The sequence below is a fragment of the Canis lupus genome, chromosome 5 (assembly GCF_011100685.1).
Source record: "Canis lupus familiaris isolate Mischka breed German Shepherd chromosome 5, alternate assembly UU_Cfam_GSD_1.0, whole genome shotgun sequence".
Taxonomy (NCBI): domain Eukaryota; kingdom Metazoa; phylum Chordata; class Mammalia; order Carnivora; family Canidae; genus Canis; species Canis lupus.
In genome coordinates, this window is record NC_049226.1 from 35,837,339 (window position 1) to 35,852,193 (window position 14,855).

The window sequence follows — 14,855 nt, forward strand, 5'->3', positions numbered from 1 at the left end:
CTGCAGGTCTCAGACAAATGGCTGCCCAGTGGATTGGCCAGCATTAAGCAACAAACATGATTAAAGCCCAGAAAATAGGACCCGGGAGGAGAGGATGAGCCATCTGTTTGATATATTGTGCGGGAGAACAAATAACAATGTGCAAGTCTGCGGACATTTTCTGCAAGAAGGATGGCGATGCCCAGTTCAATCAGGCCCGAAAAGGAAGCAAAGAACACCAACTGCCACACGAGGGATTTTGTCCAGACGTATTAAGGCAGAACTTGTCCACTGCCTGGCAGTTGGGGACATTTACACTCTGGGACGGTCTTCCAGAAGCAGCTTCTGGAATCCGATCTGCTCGGTAAAAACGATGGATCCAAGTCTAGCAGAGAAACCCAACAACTCTTGCACCTGGGGCTAAGAGAGAGAGAGAGAAGTTTTAAATGTCTCCCTTTGGAGTATTTCCAGGACTCTTTGACAACTCACCAGACAAGGTGTGTGAGGAAGAGGAGCCAGAGAGACCACCAAAACATCTAGGCTTGCTCAAGGCCAAGCCCCCGTCCTTGACAAGGGCTCTGCTCTGGCCCCCAGAGCGTGCTTGAGCCCTCATAGAGCTGACCAGCCCATGACTCTCTAAATCATCTGATGACAAAAAGCCATAATTAATGGATTCTCACTGCAATAACAAGAGTGCTTGCAACATAGAGGGGCTTCTTTTCTCAGCATAGAATTTTATCAGTTAATTCACAAGTGAATATCTAATGGTTTCCGTCTTCACCAGAACCCTTGGTATATCCAAAAAGCACGTGTTGCACCTGTTAAAAATAGAAATATTTATGAGTTAGAAAACATCATCTTTTGGGGCACCTAGGTGGTTTAGCAGTTGCGTGTCTGCCTTTAGCTTAGGTCGCAATCCTGAGGTTCTGGGATCAAATCCTGCATTGGCGTTCCCACAGGGAGCCTGCTTCTCCCTCTTCCTGCGACTCTGCCTCTCTCTCTTTGTCTCTCATGAATAAACAAATAAAACCTAAAAAAAAAAATCCACCAAAAAACATCATCTTTTGATATACAGTTCGGTAGAAAACACTCTTGTTTTAAAAGGTACTTAGGATGTGTTTCATAGGGAGGTATAAGCAGTAAGACATGTAGAGATGGAAATATTTGTGGCAAAGGAAGAAGTTTTTATACTCACAGATATCTAGAAGCAGAAGGCACAGCAGGCCATGCAAGGCCATAGGGGAAGCACCAGGGCTGGTCAGGAGGCACGGGGGACCTGAGGGGAGGGGGCCCGGGGACATGGGTAAGAGTCTTTATCATAGTTTCAGCCAGAAAGGGAAGGCAGGGTAATCAGGTTTAGGACTGGCTGGTTTGAATAACCCCAGTGGGCTCTGACTCTTAGCTGGTTTCTGGTCCTTGAGTAATTAAGGCACGTGGACTGTGATCCGGGGTATAGGAGACCCACAGAGGAGATGGGGAGGAAAGGGGTGGCGGGCTTTGCTTATGAACCTGCTCAGCCAGGCTGTGAATGTGAAGAGCACCAAGAATACAGAAGATAAGAAAGTTTAGTTAGTACAACTCTACCTCTGAAAGTGAAAATAAGGACACGGTTTACAATTGTGTTGATGTTTGTGGACCACTGGAAATTAATGAGCTTTAAGAAAATGCAAAAATATATCAGGCAAAGCCATGCTAAGGAGAAAAAAAGAAAGAGACCAGTAAGTTTAGAGAAAAGCTACCACAACGACAGGGAACAGAGACTAAAGTTTGTTGGTGCCTCCTCCTCCCTCCTTTTTCTATTCTGCCCTGGGTGGGGAGGACAGAGTCCTTGGGATTCTCTGCTCTGTAAAGCATGCTCTAGAGGCTGAATGGCTTATCTAGCTATGATGCAGGCTGAGGATACTACCAGGATGGGGCTTCTCCCCACGATGGCCCAAGAGGTCCGTCTGTGTTCCAAGATCACAAATTCCAGTCTTAACCCAGCTGCCAGTGGGTGATACTCTTAGCAGTATCCACTCTCGGCCACCACCACTCTCAGTGCCAATGGTCAGACAACCCTCGATGAGGGCTTCCATTTACTTCCCACCTTTCAAAGACAACGAATAGACCTGACAATGTAGTGTCAACTACAACACCCGGCGTTAGGTATTGTGCTAGATGTTGGGGATACAGCAGTGCACGTTGGATACGTGGGTCATGCCCTTGTGTTGGGCAACGATACAGGATAAGTCAAAAAATCAATGAGTTCATTACACATTGCGTGCATGTGATGACAGGATAACAGGGACATGTGGAGGAGAATAAGGTGGAGCTCTTTGGAGGGATCACGATTGTCTTCTCCACTGGGAGAGGAGATTAGGAGCCTGAGTGAGGCATAGGAGGGGCCATCTGCATAGGTAGAATGAGACATACAAGGCCTCCAAGGAGAGGAGAACATGATTAATTCTAGGAACAGAACTCCAAGGAGGAGAACATCAAGGAATTTGGACTTTATCCCAAGGGGCAGTGGAAGAGTTTGAATCCGTGGACACAACGTGAATTAAAGTGATGTTTTTTGAAAGATCACTTTGGCAGCTCTCTGGGGACCAAATTCCAGGGAGGCGAGTTGGGGAGCAGAAAAATCCATCAATGAAGAGGCAGCTGGATGGTGAAATTGAGATTGAGTAGGGTGCCTTGGGCAGCAGGTGGAATCACAGGGTACTTTGGAGTGCCAGAACCAGCAGTGGAGTAGGGCCATGGAGGAGGAGAAGAGGGGAAAGCATTGTTGCAATCTTTCAGGCTTCCAGATTCAGATCTGGCCGGTCCCGCCATTTCTGAGATGGTAAAGAAGATGCCAGGGGTCAGTTGTTTTTGATATCATCATTCAAATAATCATTTTGGTCTCTAGTAAACAAGCTTGTCAGCAGCTCAGATCTCAGGAAGGGTGCTGTTGACATCCACAACTCGGTTTGGCCTCAAGATACCTCATTCTCCCTGCCTGGGCATCAGTGTCTTAACTTCTTGACTCAAGAGCGAGGTTTCTTAACCTTGACACTATGGACATTGTGGGGAGGGATAACTCTTGGTCATGGGAGTTTGTCCTGTGTGTTGGAGCGTTAGTGGCATCCCTGGCCCTCACCGAAGAGAGGCCAGTAGCCTTCTCTCCCCCCAGTTATGACCATCATAAATGTCTCCAGTCATGACAGATGTCCCCTTGGGGACAAAGTGGATCCTGCTTCAGGGCTTCTGCTCCAGAAGCAGAGGAGCTGAGATGAGGATGTAAAAGTTCACCTAGGAAGGACAGGCCACCTGCTAGGAGCATGGGGAGCTCTCTAACCTGCCTGACTCTTGAACTGCAGCATGTTCCAGCGCTACTAGGCTGATGGCAATCCAGAGTTGGATAAAAGCCTCACTCAGCAGCAAACACACACACCGAAATAAATACAAAGCACTCATGCCAGGTGCTGCCCCACGGTTTTCTCAGGTAATCCTCTAGACCGCCCGTCCTACCTGCAGGAAAGCAGAGGCTGATACAGGCTGAGTTGCATGCCTGTGGCAGTGAGGTCACTAAGTGGCAGAGGCAGAGTTTGAACTCAGGTCTTTAGTGCCAGATCCTGTATTCTTTCTTTGGTATCACAGTTACCTTCCTTCCCTGGAGACTTGTGAAGCATCTGTGCCTGAGAGTGCCATGGCCTCAGAGAGGGGGAAGGCCAGAGCCGTGACTCTCATGTCACCAGAGACTCCTGTTCTTCTACTTTGATCCTCCAGGCCTGTGGGGACTTGTTGCTGAGAGTCCTTTGCCACCCTCTGTAGAGAGCCTCTGGGTGCTGCACTTCACTGCGCACTACCACCTCCCCAACCCCCCAGGACTCCCACCAGCAGGCTCACCAATGTTCTTAGCTTAGATCTCCCACAAATGCATGGCTACATCATTAATTTTTATTTTATTTTATTTTATTTTATTTTATTTTATTTTATTTTATTTTATTTTATTTTATTTTATTTATTTATGACAGGCACACAGTGAGAGAGAGAGAGAGGCAGAGACACAGGCAGAGGGAGAAGCAGGCTCCATGCACCGGGAGCCCGAAGTGGGATTCGATCCTGGGTCTCCAGGATCGCGCCCTGGGCCAAAGGCAGGCGCTAAACCGCTGCGCCACCCAGGGATCCCTGGCTACATCATTAGTGCAGGACACCAACCTCTCAGGTGAACAAAACAAGCTTTCTTCAGACTCCTAAAGCCTGTGTCTCTTCTTAATAAGATCAAAAGCAGGCATGCTCCCCATTCTTACAGTGTCCCAACCTTAGTGCAAGATTCTCAAGCATAGGGGGGATCCCTGTGTGGCTCAGTGGTTTAGCCCCTGCCTTTGGCCCAGGGCATGATCCTGAAGTCCTGGGATCAAGTCCCATGTCGGGCTTCCTACATGGAGCCTGCTTCTCCCTCTGCCTGTGTCTCTGCCTCTCTCTCTCTGTCTCTCATGAATAAATAAATAAAAATCTTAAAAAAAAAAAAGATTCCCAAGCATACTCTTCTCCCCAGATACACAGATTACCACCTCCCTGGGAATCCTGGGCCACAGTCCTAGAGGTTCTGTGTAGAGGCTCCTGGGTTCCATCCCCCCAAGGGATGTGGTGGGATGAATGGGTTTCCTCCACTCCATAACAGTGATCTTCAATCTGTCCAGCCTAGGAGCCACGTCATAGTGGCAGAGAGCTAGTCTTGAGTTCCTTGAGAATTCTATGATACTATTTAGTATTTTGCATTGTTCCCAACAGATTCCCTTGCATGCAGTCTGTAAATGTTTGCTAAATTAGTAGATGGATGGAAAGATGGAAGGATGGGTGAATACTTGGGTAGGTGGATGGATGGATGGATGGATGGATGAATGGGTGGATGGATGGAATGGGTGGATGGATGGATAGATGGATTGATGAAACGTTGAATGGATGAATGGAAAAGAGGAGGAAGGAAAGAAGCTAAGAGTGGAGGAAGGGAGGGAAGATTAAGAGATCTTCAACTTTAGGTCACGTACTCCACTAAAGCTCACCTTCCCATTCAGAAAATTTCATATAATTCATGCAATCAAGAGTTTTTGGTTTTTGATGAAACACCAGTGGGGCAATATATAGGTTTTTTTTAAAGAAATGTATTTAGTAATCAGCATATTATATACTCCAGGTAGGATGAAGAGTGAAACAGTAAATTTAGATGCTATTCTTGTAGAGCTGGTCATAGCCATGAGTAGTCTAATGATATACCCATGATCTGTAAATCTGCCCTATGAAAATGACACCATCATTCCCTTTTCCTAGGGATTGTTTAGGAGCAGTATCCCAGCCAGAACAGCCCATGAGGACCTTGACGGATATCAAGCATATAGCAAACACTCAAGAAATAATAGCTGTCATTCTTCATGCCACTAAATGACTCCTTTAAATAGTGCAAACCCTTCACGAATCTTTTAAAGGGGTTTTATTTAAAAAAAAACACACAGAACATAAAGAAAACAAAATTGCCTCAAATCCCACCATTTATGATGATTACAGAAAGGAGTAGGAATGGCGGCCTCTTCTCCATGCCAACCCCCCATGACTTAGGTGCCTTTTACAGAATCTTTTCCAGCATTTTGCTGTGCTTTATTGCATGCCTACTTGAGTATATACATACATATCTTTTTTCTTTTAAGTGGGCTCCACGCTGGGTGTGGAGCCCAATGTGGGGCTTGAACTCACGACCCTGAGATCAAAACCTGAGCTGAGATTAAGTCGGATGCTCAACCAACTGAGCCATGATTTCCATAATGGTCTGGGACTTGCTTCACTTGATCCTATGACATGGAGAATGTTCTTTTTCAGCTCACTCAGATCTACCATTTTCTTATTTTAATAACTGCATAGTACTTCATGGTACAAATGTGCCATCATTTATTCAACCAGCCGATGGACATTTAGGTTGTAGCCTTATGCACTTTTGGCATAAGGATGGGGAAAATCTTTGGCTTGTACGTTCTGTACATATACATGCGTCGGGCACCTATAAAGTGATATAATTAAAGATGGTGCAAAGGGTTTTCTTTACATTTATATTACACTCAAAGCCATGTGATCTATAGATTTTATGGGGTTCACCTCCTATTTGGAGGAACTATCATCATTAATATCATGCTTGGCCCAACTCCCACACCCACCTAGCCCATCCCTCAAGAGAACATGTTTCTCACAGATTTGGGGGCCAGGGCACAAAGACTCCATTTCCCATCCTGCTGGAGTGAGCTTCCAGTCTTATCACTCAGGAAAGGTATGGTACCTCCCCCTGGTCATAGCTTGTTCCCTGGAGAAGAAAGCCAAGGAACCCAGAAGGCTCAATGTCCCATAGTTGGGGAAGGAATGCTAACAACCAGACCCACAAGGAACCAGCTTGACTGTTGTGCAGGTCGTCTGTTTGAAGGAATCCAAAAGCCACTGCTTGGTGTTTTCTATTTTTCTAACATAGTTTCCACTGTCCTTGTTATTCACCAAAAAGACTGAACCTCTCAGGCCATCTCTCATAGTCTTCATCCATTTGGCCTCCAACTGTTCCCAATTCATCTCCTGCAAGATCTGGCCCAATAGTCCACTCCCCATCTTCCCAACAAGAGTCCTTCCCACGTCCAGCTGCCTGACCCCAGCAGGCATTTGGGTCTTACTTAGCACAGGAAGACAGTACAATTGTGTCTGTCTTTTAAATTATTTTAATATTTGGGGATCCCTGGGTGGCGCAGCGGTTTGGCGCCTGCCTTTGGCCCAGGGCGCGATCCTGGAGACCCGGGATCGAATCCCACATCGGGCTCCCGGTGCATGGAGCCTGCTTCTCCCTCTGCCTGTGTCTCTGCCTCTCTCTCTCTCACTGTGTGCCTATCATAAATAAATTTAAAAAAAATAAATAAATAAATAAATTATTTTAATATTTATTGTGTCTCTCATATTCAGCCTTGCATTGCTGCTGTTCACACAGATATATATACATATGTATATATATGGCATATGTCCTATGTTAAATTATCAGGTCCTGGAGGACAAGAATAAGGCCCCATAAAGCATTTTTTACTATCTACTGTCTCCTACATGTAATAAGCACCTAATGCATATTTTTAAACATTGCACTAAGTTAAGGACATGATTTACAGCTGCAATGTTTACTTTTTGAGGAGTGTTTTCTGGTTTCCCCAAATCAGTATCTAGTTGACAGGCCTTCTGCATTGTGCAGAAGAGATGATAAGAGCAGGCAGGCTTCCTAAGACATGCCACTCAGTCTTCTCAGCCTCCAGTATGGGCAGTGCTGCTGTAGGGATGGGGGGGAAGAGCGGGTATGGTATCCAGCTAAGGGGAGGGAAGGGGCATTTTGTGGGATCCAGGAAGTCGACATATGGGCGGGATGCAGAAACCCATCACTTGGACCTGGCCAGCAATTTTCTCAGCTTCCCAGCTGAGCTGTCCTAGCCACCTGCCCCCAGGGGATCTGGAAGCTTCTCTGTGATGCTGGAGTCACACCCGCCCTGGCTTCTCCTGGTTCAGCCCCATTGCCTAGGCACCCCCAGAGCCAGCATACTCTCTCTTCTCTGCCCGAGTCCTGGGCCCCTGCTCTGATGCTGAGCTTCATGCTGGGTCATGCAGCCATGATTATCTGAAGGCAGCCCCGTGTCTCTACAGTTCCCACAACCACTCCTGGGCCTGGCATCCCATGCAAACGTGATCTCCACACCTCCTCTCTGAGAAGAGAGCGTTCACAAAGGGTCCTGCTGTTTTGTTGCTGTCAGTTCTAATGACAGAGACCTTGCCTCCACTACCACCTCAAACCCAGCGCTTAAAAATTCGCCCCAAAAAAGGTTCTCATGAAACAGAGCTCTGGGGAACATGAGGGTCATGGAGTCAAGAACTGATGTAGGACCCCGCACATCCTTAAACTCCCCCAGCCAGAGAGGTCTTCATCCGAGGGGGCGATCAGGGAAGGAATCCCAGGATTTAATTCCTTTAATCAATTCAATTAAATTCCTTTAATTTAATTACATTTAATTTAATTCCCAAGTCAGGGAACTTGACGAAGGAGGAAATATTCCGGGAGGAGGGAAGTTGCCCTTTAGGTTGGTGGCAGCTCCCAGCACCCCCAAACCAGACGTACCTACCCTGAAGTGACCCACTCAGTTACAGGTATTGCCACTGTTTGGTTCCCAAGGGTCTGTAGCCACGGAGAGAGGAAACTGGATGGCCCTGTGGGCTCGGATAATCACATGGGCACCCCAGACCTGCTCACTCACCTGAGCATTTCAGCGGGACATTGCCTTCGGGTGGGAAGTCAGGCAGCCAGCTGTGCGCTGGGGCCCAGTTCTTGCCAAGGGCATGTCAAGGGCAAAGGACACACTTGGAAATGAACAGCCTGAGTTTCCGATGCCGCCTCTGCTTTATACTAGTGCTCTGTGCTTGGACAAGTCATTTCCCCGGATGCCAATGACTCGTCAATAAAATGGGCAGGACTGCACATTGGTCCCACCTGGCTCTCTAATCTCGGGACCTGCCTTTCTGCAGGACAGTCCAGTCATCAGACCCACCGGTCGGGGATACTGGTGGGGATGGATGATGGAGAGGACAGGATTTGTGTGTTAGTTCTCCTGCCCCTCTGCCCTCGTGCCCACACAGGGATATGCAGGTGGAATTCAGCTGGAAGAAAGGAAGCCACGTTAAGCTACCTGGTACTGAGCCAGAACGTCCAGGGAATCAGGACTCAGCACACTCTACCTCCATATGCACCAGAACCCTGCCGTTCACCCACCTGCCTGACTTCTTGAAAGAGTTAGCTTTTTCCTGGCTCTCATGGGGCAGTGTGATATTACTTCCCTATGGCCACTGTAACGAATTACCATAAACTTAGTGGCTTAAAACAACACAAATTATTATCTTACAGTTCTGGTTGTTCAAAGTCCACAGTAGGTCTCCATGGGCTAAAATCAAGATTCCGGCAAGGCATCAGTTCCTTTCAGAGGCTCTATGGGAACAATCCCTTCCCTTGCCTTTTCCAGCTTCCAGAAGCTGCCTGCACACCCTGACTTGTGACCAGACGACTGCAAGCTCTGTTTCATTCTCTGAGTCTGACCTTCCAGCTTCCCTGAATGAGGACCCTGTGATTAAACTGGGTCCACCTCGGGTGCCTGGAATAATCTCCCCATGTCAAAGTCCTTAATCACATCTGTGAAGTTCCTATTTGCCATGCAAAGTAATACCATATTCACGGCTGTTTGTGGGGGGGCATCCTTAGGGGACCACTGTGCAACCTGTCACAGGGGTGTGTTTGCACTGTATCACCCTACAGTTTACATCACGTGCTGGTATGTCAGACATCCTGACTGTACATCCTCTGACTCTTCTGAAAATTTGGAGTTAGGAGGGTAAAATATAAACAGAGAGCAGGAAGCAGTTTGTTTCTTTTTTAAAAAAGGTTTTACTTCTTTATTTGAGAGAGAGGGGAAATGAGTGGGGGAGGGGCAGAGAGAAAAGCAGACTCCCTGCTGGGCAGAGAGGTGGATGTGGGACTGGATCCCAAGACCCTGAGATCATGACCTGAGCCAAAAGCAGACACTTAGCAGAGTGAGCCACCCAGATGCCCCAGGAAACAGTTTCTAAATGGATGTCAGATCATGGATCCTAGGAACTTCCTGACCACTACCCTCCATAGGGGTATACTCACAGCACCCCCCATCTCCCCTGGGCTGGCCTTCTACAGCCTGGCTTGTCCCTCCTCCTTCCTGCTGACTCTTGACTCCTTTATGGAAATTAGGCATTCACCCCATCTCTCCCCCCTCGGGCTATTTTTTTCCCCTTTCCTAAAGATCCTTAAATACCTGATAAACAAAGGATCATGTCTTTGGATCCTCTTCCTGCTGAGTTTTGACAATCTTATGAGGGCACCACTGCCTAGATGTATTTGCAAGCTGTTCAGAGTTAGTTTCTGTGGGCATGATGATTTTATTCCTCTCCCCATTCATTCGTTCATTCATTCATTCAGTGTTTATTAAGCATCTACTAAGTGCAGGTGCTACTCTTGGCCTCAGGTTGTAATGAACAATTTAGGGATGGTCTCTAGCCTCAGATGGTCACACACACACACACACACACACACACACACACACACACATAGGTGTTTGAATTCAAATACAGACCACCCTTTCCTCAGCTTGTAGATTTCAAAGATCGCTTCTAATTTTTGTCACCTTGGCTGTGTTGTGGCAATGGTCCTCAAAGACTCCTCCGGTCCCCCTGTTATCTATTAGATGACAAAAAGATGGCAGAGGACTTTGTCATACATCAGTGAAAAGCAGCCAGAGGAAGGTGGGGCAGGAAAGGACCTGTCCCCAACGTTGGGGCAGCCAAATGTGATGCAATTCTGAGCTTCCTGCAGGACCAGAAAAGGGGGAGGACCTGGGCTCCGTCCTAGGTGGTCCTTACTTCTTGGGGGAGTGGGGATATGAAATGGATTAGGGGCCTCTTCTTGGAGCTCCTGTTGATGTAAGAGGAAAACAGTGTCCGTGTTGTGCATTGCGAGGGCTTAGTTGGGCAGAATAGGTACAGTGTAAGTGCCCGAAAGCTGGGCTTGCTTTGGATAAGCCTCCATTCAGATAATGGAGAGCCGAGTATTCACTTTTCCCACTAGACCCTCCCATGTGTGCAGCAAACATCCTTGTTCCTGTTAGATACAGCTTCTAAAACCTTTAAAGCTTTCAAAAGCTCCTTGATATTAGCAGTTGGTTTATTCTTTACCCCGAAAGCTTATGGAAGCATAAAATTTTAAAGCTCGAAGGGACCTGTGAGAACAGATGCATTATTTAATTTATATTTTTAATTTTCCCAGTTCAGCAAATCAGGGGGAGATGAGTTTACAACTCCGTTTCCCTCTGTTCCCTGGTCTGCTCCCATGCACAGCCCTCTGGCTCCCCAGGCCGGCTCTCTCCTCAAAAGCTGTTGCTTGCTTTCCTGAAACGTGTCCACAGGAGTGCCCCGGGTTCCCTGTCCTGTGTGTGATTGGAGTGCAGGGGAGTCTCTGTCTGTTCAGGTACTTTAGCTGGCTTCCAGAAGGATGGGCCACACGCAGACAGGACCCTCATATCATGTGAGTCAGGGATGGGATTCACAGGATGCAGGATGCATGCAAACACATACAGGAGAGTGGGTTACTGTGCCTGATTCTAGTAGGACAGTGAGAACTCAGGAGGGCTGCAGGCTCATTCTCGTCTCCGGAGAGGGGGGACCCCTATTACCCCAGGGTCATTCCCAGAGGAATGCTGGAATAGCACCTAGATTTGTCGGGCCAGTCCAAGCCTGATCTGCAAAAGGCAGAGCTAAAGTTCCATCATTCATCTTCCAAGGAGACGGGGCAGTGTGATATCATGAGCTGCAACCACAAACTACCCATTCCCTCCTCCCCTGAGGCTCCTGTCTGGAATGCTGGTTATTGTCATGGGAAGAGAGTAGGGTCACCCCTATGCCAGCTGTGAAGGACTTTACTATATACATGGGCCCACTGAAGTTCAGAATTTACCTGGCCCCAGTAGTCCCAGGATCCCATCCTGAGCCTGCTTGGGTTTGGGAGCTGAGAGTGCATTTGACTGTGGGAGCCAACCTTCTGGAGTCAAGAGCCAGGACTGGGCTTGGATGTCTGTCACTGCCCCCTGACTGAGTCTTGGTTCATACTTACCAGGCCAGGATGTCCTTCCTTTCCAAACCTCCCTGAACAGGAAAGGCTGTTCCCAAGGCCCCAGTGAGCATTTTCTCCTGATGGAGATATTATAGCTTCTACCATTTCCTCTCAAGGCAACTCTTGGGGCCCCAGTGCCCCCCCTCCAGGATGAAGCAAGCTTCTGGCATGGGTAGGAGTCTCCCCTGTGGTAAGCAGAATAATGGTCCCATGGATGTCCGCATCCTAGTCTCTGAAACCTGTGCATATGGTATTTACATGACAAGGAGGATTTAAAAGATGGGAAAATTATCCTGGATTACCCAGGTGGGTTTAATGTAATCCCAAGGGTCCTTATAATCAGGAGGCAGGAGGGAGCATGTCCAATAGCAAGGTCGGGAGGTGCTAACTGGCTAGCTTTGAAGGTGTTGGGTGGGGCCCAAGCCAAGTACGGAGGCAGTCTCTTAGGGTCAGGGTACAGACTCTCCCGTAGAGCTTCCAGAAGGAACACAGCCCTGAAACATCTTGATTTAATCCAGAGAGACCCATTTCCGACTTCTGAGCTTCAGAACAATAAGGTAATAGGTTGATGTTGTTGGAAGCCACTGAGCTTGTGCTTGTTTGTTACAGCAGCAAGAGGAAACTAATACGCACACACCCCTAAGCAGGAGGAAACCAGATCAGGTGTTGAGAGTGTCCTGCCACATTTGGGTAAGGATCACCTGATCACACAGGCCTCACCCATGGGAGGTGTCCTCAGAATCTCTGGAGCTCTACCCTCCTCCTCTTGTCCCTGATGGCCCTGCAGAGCCTCGGCTCCAGATTGAGTGGTTGCTTTTTCTGCCTGGCCTCAGCACCAGACCTCCAGGCTCTGGCTGAACCTCTCCCTGTGGCCGTCAAGCCGCTGACTGTGGTTAAAGCCTCTGTTCACACAGCTGGACCACCTCAAGGCATCTCTCTGTTCTCTGCTCAGAGTTCTGTGTTCCGAGTGGCCGATTATGAGCACCCAGCAACTAGGAGGTGGGGGTGTCTCTCGGGAGGGTTCCTTCGAGAACTCAGTCCCCAGAGGATCTGTGGAAACTTCCTTTTAAGAAGAGTGTTGCCCTCCAGGGGACCCAGAGGCCACCGCCAACGCCCTCAGTTTGGCTTCTCTTCCACAAGGATGATGACCCAGGCTCCTTAAGACCGGCCACAAGCCAGCCTTCCAATGAGCAGGCATCCCCTCCTCATTCTCCACCAACAGCAGATGAAATGAGAGGAAAATGAGTAAAAAGGCAGATCTGGGCGGGGGAGACAGCGATCCACTTCAGTAATCAGTGAAATCACAGCATGGCATTGAAGGAAGATGTGCGTGGGTGGAAGGGTGGGCAGAGAACAGTCTTCTGTTTGACCGTGACAGGTGTGCAATGTCCCCTCATGCTTCTCTCTCCTGGCAGGAAGCAAATGGCACTGGGTTCCACAAGGGTGAGTGTGGTTAGGGGTTCTAACAAGGGTTAGTGCAATCAGGGGCACCTGGTGGCTTAGTCAGTGAAGCGTCTGCCTTCAGCTCAAGTCATGATCTCAGGTCCTGGGATTGAGTCCCGTGTCAGGGTCCCTGCTCAGTTGGGAGCCTGCTTCTTCCTCTCCATCTTCTGCTCCTCCTCCCTACTCATGCTCTCTCTCACTGTCTCTCTCTCTCTCTCTCTCTCAAATAAATCTTTAAAACTAAAAAGAGGGATAGCGCAGTCCTAGGGTGGTGGCACTGGCAGGGAGCTGTTGCAATCCCTGACATAGAGCGGTGAGGGGAAGGTGGGTTCCAGAAGTCAGAGAAGGTATAGGAAGGCCACCTATAGGAGCTGGAGCCCACCTGCAGTGACCCACACAGGCATAAACTGGGAGAAATATATCTCCAACTGACTATCCTGCTCTCCTCACCCATCTCCTGCTGGTGATCCCCACTGGATAGCCCAATGGAAACCAGAGTAGTGGAGGATTTGGGGTCCACAGAGGGGAGCCCCTGAGAGTGAATCTGCAGAGCTTGCAGAAGATAGCAGCATGCTTACTCTGCTCCAGCCAGATGTTCTGTTTTCTTTTCTCTCACGTGATGGCCTTCCTGTCACCTCTCATGGCTCCACTCTGGGTCTTCTCCTCGGTAGGTGGCGGGGGGAGCTTTCCCTGACCTCTGGATCTGAAGGAACCACCCCTGCACCCATGGAAGCTTCTGCATCATTTACCACAGTCTGCAATCATCCTGTGGGTTGGTCACTTCTGTGCCAAACTGGGGACTCCTCAGTGTGTTTGACCCACTGAAATGAAAGCCTGATGAGGGGACCTTTTATTTTCTCTCTCTCAGTCACACCCATAGCAACTAGCGCTAAGCCTGGCAGGTATTCCCACTCAAATACTTGCTGGATGGATCAGCAGACTGACATTTATTGAATAAATGGGTGGGAACTGTCAATAATGAATAGGACTTTATCCAGGTGATGGGCCATCATCATAGACATGTCAGGAGAGGCTGAACTTGGCCGGGTTCACCCTGGAGTCACAGGGCTGTGGTCCACTAGGCTCTCCCCTGATTCTGGGGAGCCACCTAGGCGTCCCTAAAAAAATGATTTTAAAAATATTCAGAAACATATTAATATGTCATTTATTTTCACTGAAATAGAAGAGGCCATTCACTTAATAAAATATGAGATAAAGCAGATAAGCATGTCTCAGTCTGTCATCTTATTATGATGTCATCTTATTATGATGACAGACTGGGACATTTTTTAAGGCCTTGATAGGTTAAGGAAAGGAGATAAAGAGCAAATGTCACCGCTGGAAATGTCAAGGAGCAAACACATTCCACAAGAAACAGCCAAAGGAATATGAAAGGTGAGCCAGAAATGCTGTCCAGGTGCTGAAGCAAAAAGAAGCCACATATGGAGGTGGCCAGAAAACACGTATTTGGAACCTGAGTTCAAAGACTAAAAATCCACATGTCCGTAAAGGGAGTTCTTGAAGGAGAGAAAAGGAGATTCATTTGTTGTTGTTTATTACATGAGTTGAATTACAAGGATAAAATAGGAGAAAGTAAAAGAATTTCTCTGAATTTATTTTTTTAAGATTTTATTTATTAGAAAGAATTTTAAATTATTTGTTTTATTTATTTATTTTTTTATTTATTTATTAGAGAGAATTTAAAATTTTAAATATTTTATTTATATGCAAG

At 47.7% G+C, this 14,855-nt stretch overlaps 1 protein-coding gene and 1 long non-coding RNA gene across 2 annotated transcripts in view; both read left to right on the top strand.

Annotated features, from left to right (window-relative positions):
- SHISA6 (shisa family member 6) overlaps window positions 1–14,855 on the top strand; it is a 278,442-nt gene that overhangs the window by 202,016 nt on the left and 61,571 nt on the right. The window lies entirely within an intron of this gene.
- Window positions 12,662–14,739, top strand: LOC111095891. The gene is made up of 2 exons (XR_005359510.1): window positions 12,662–13,123; window positions 13,795–14,739. It is a non-coding gene; the product is annotated as an uncharacterized LOC111095891 (long non-coding RNA).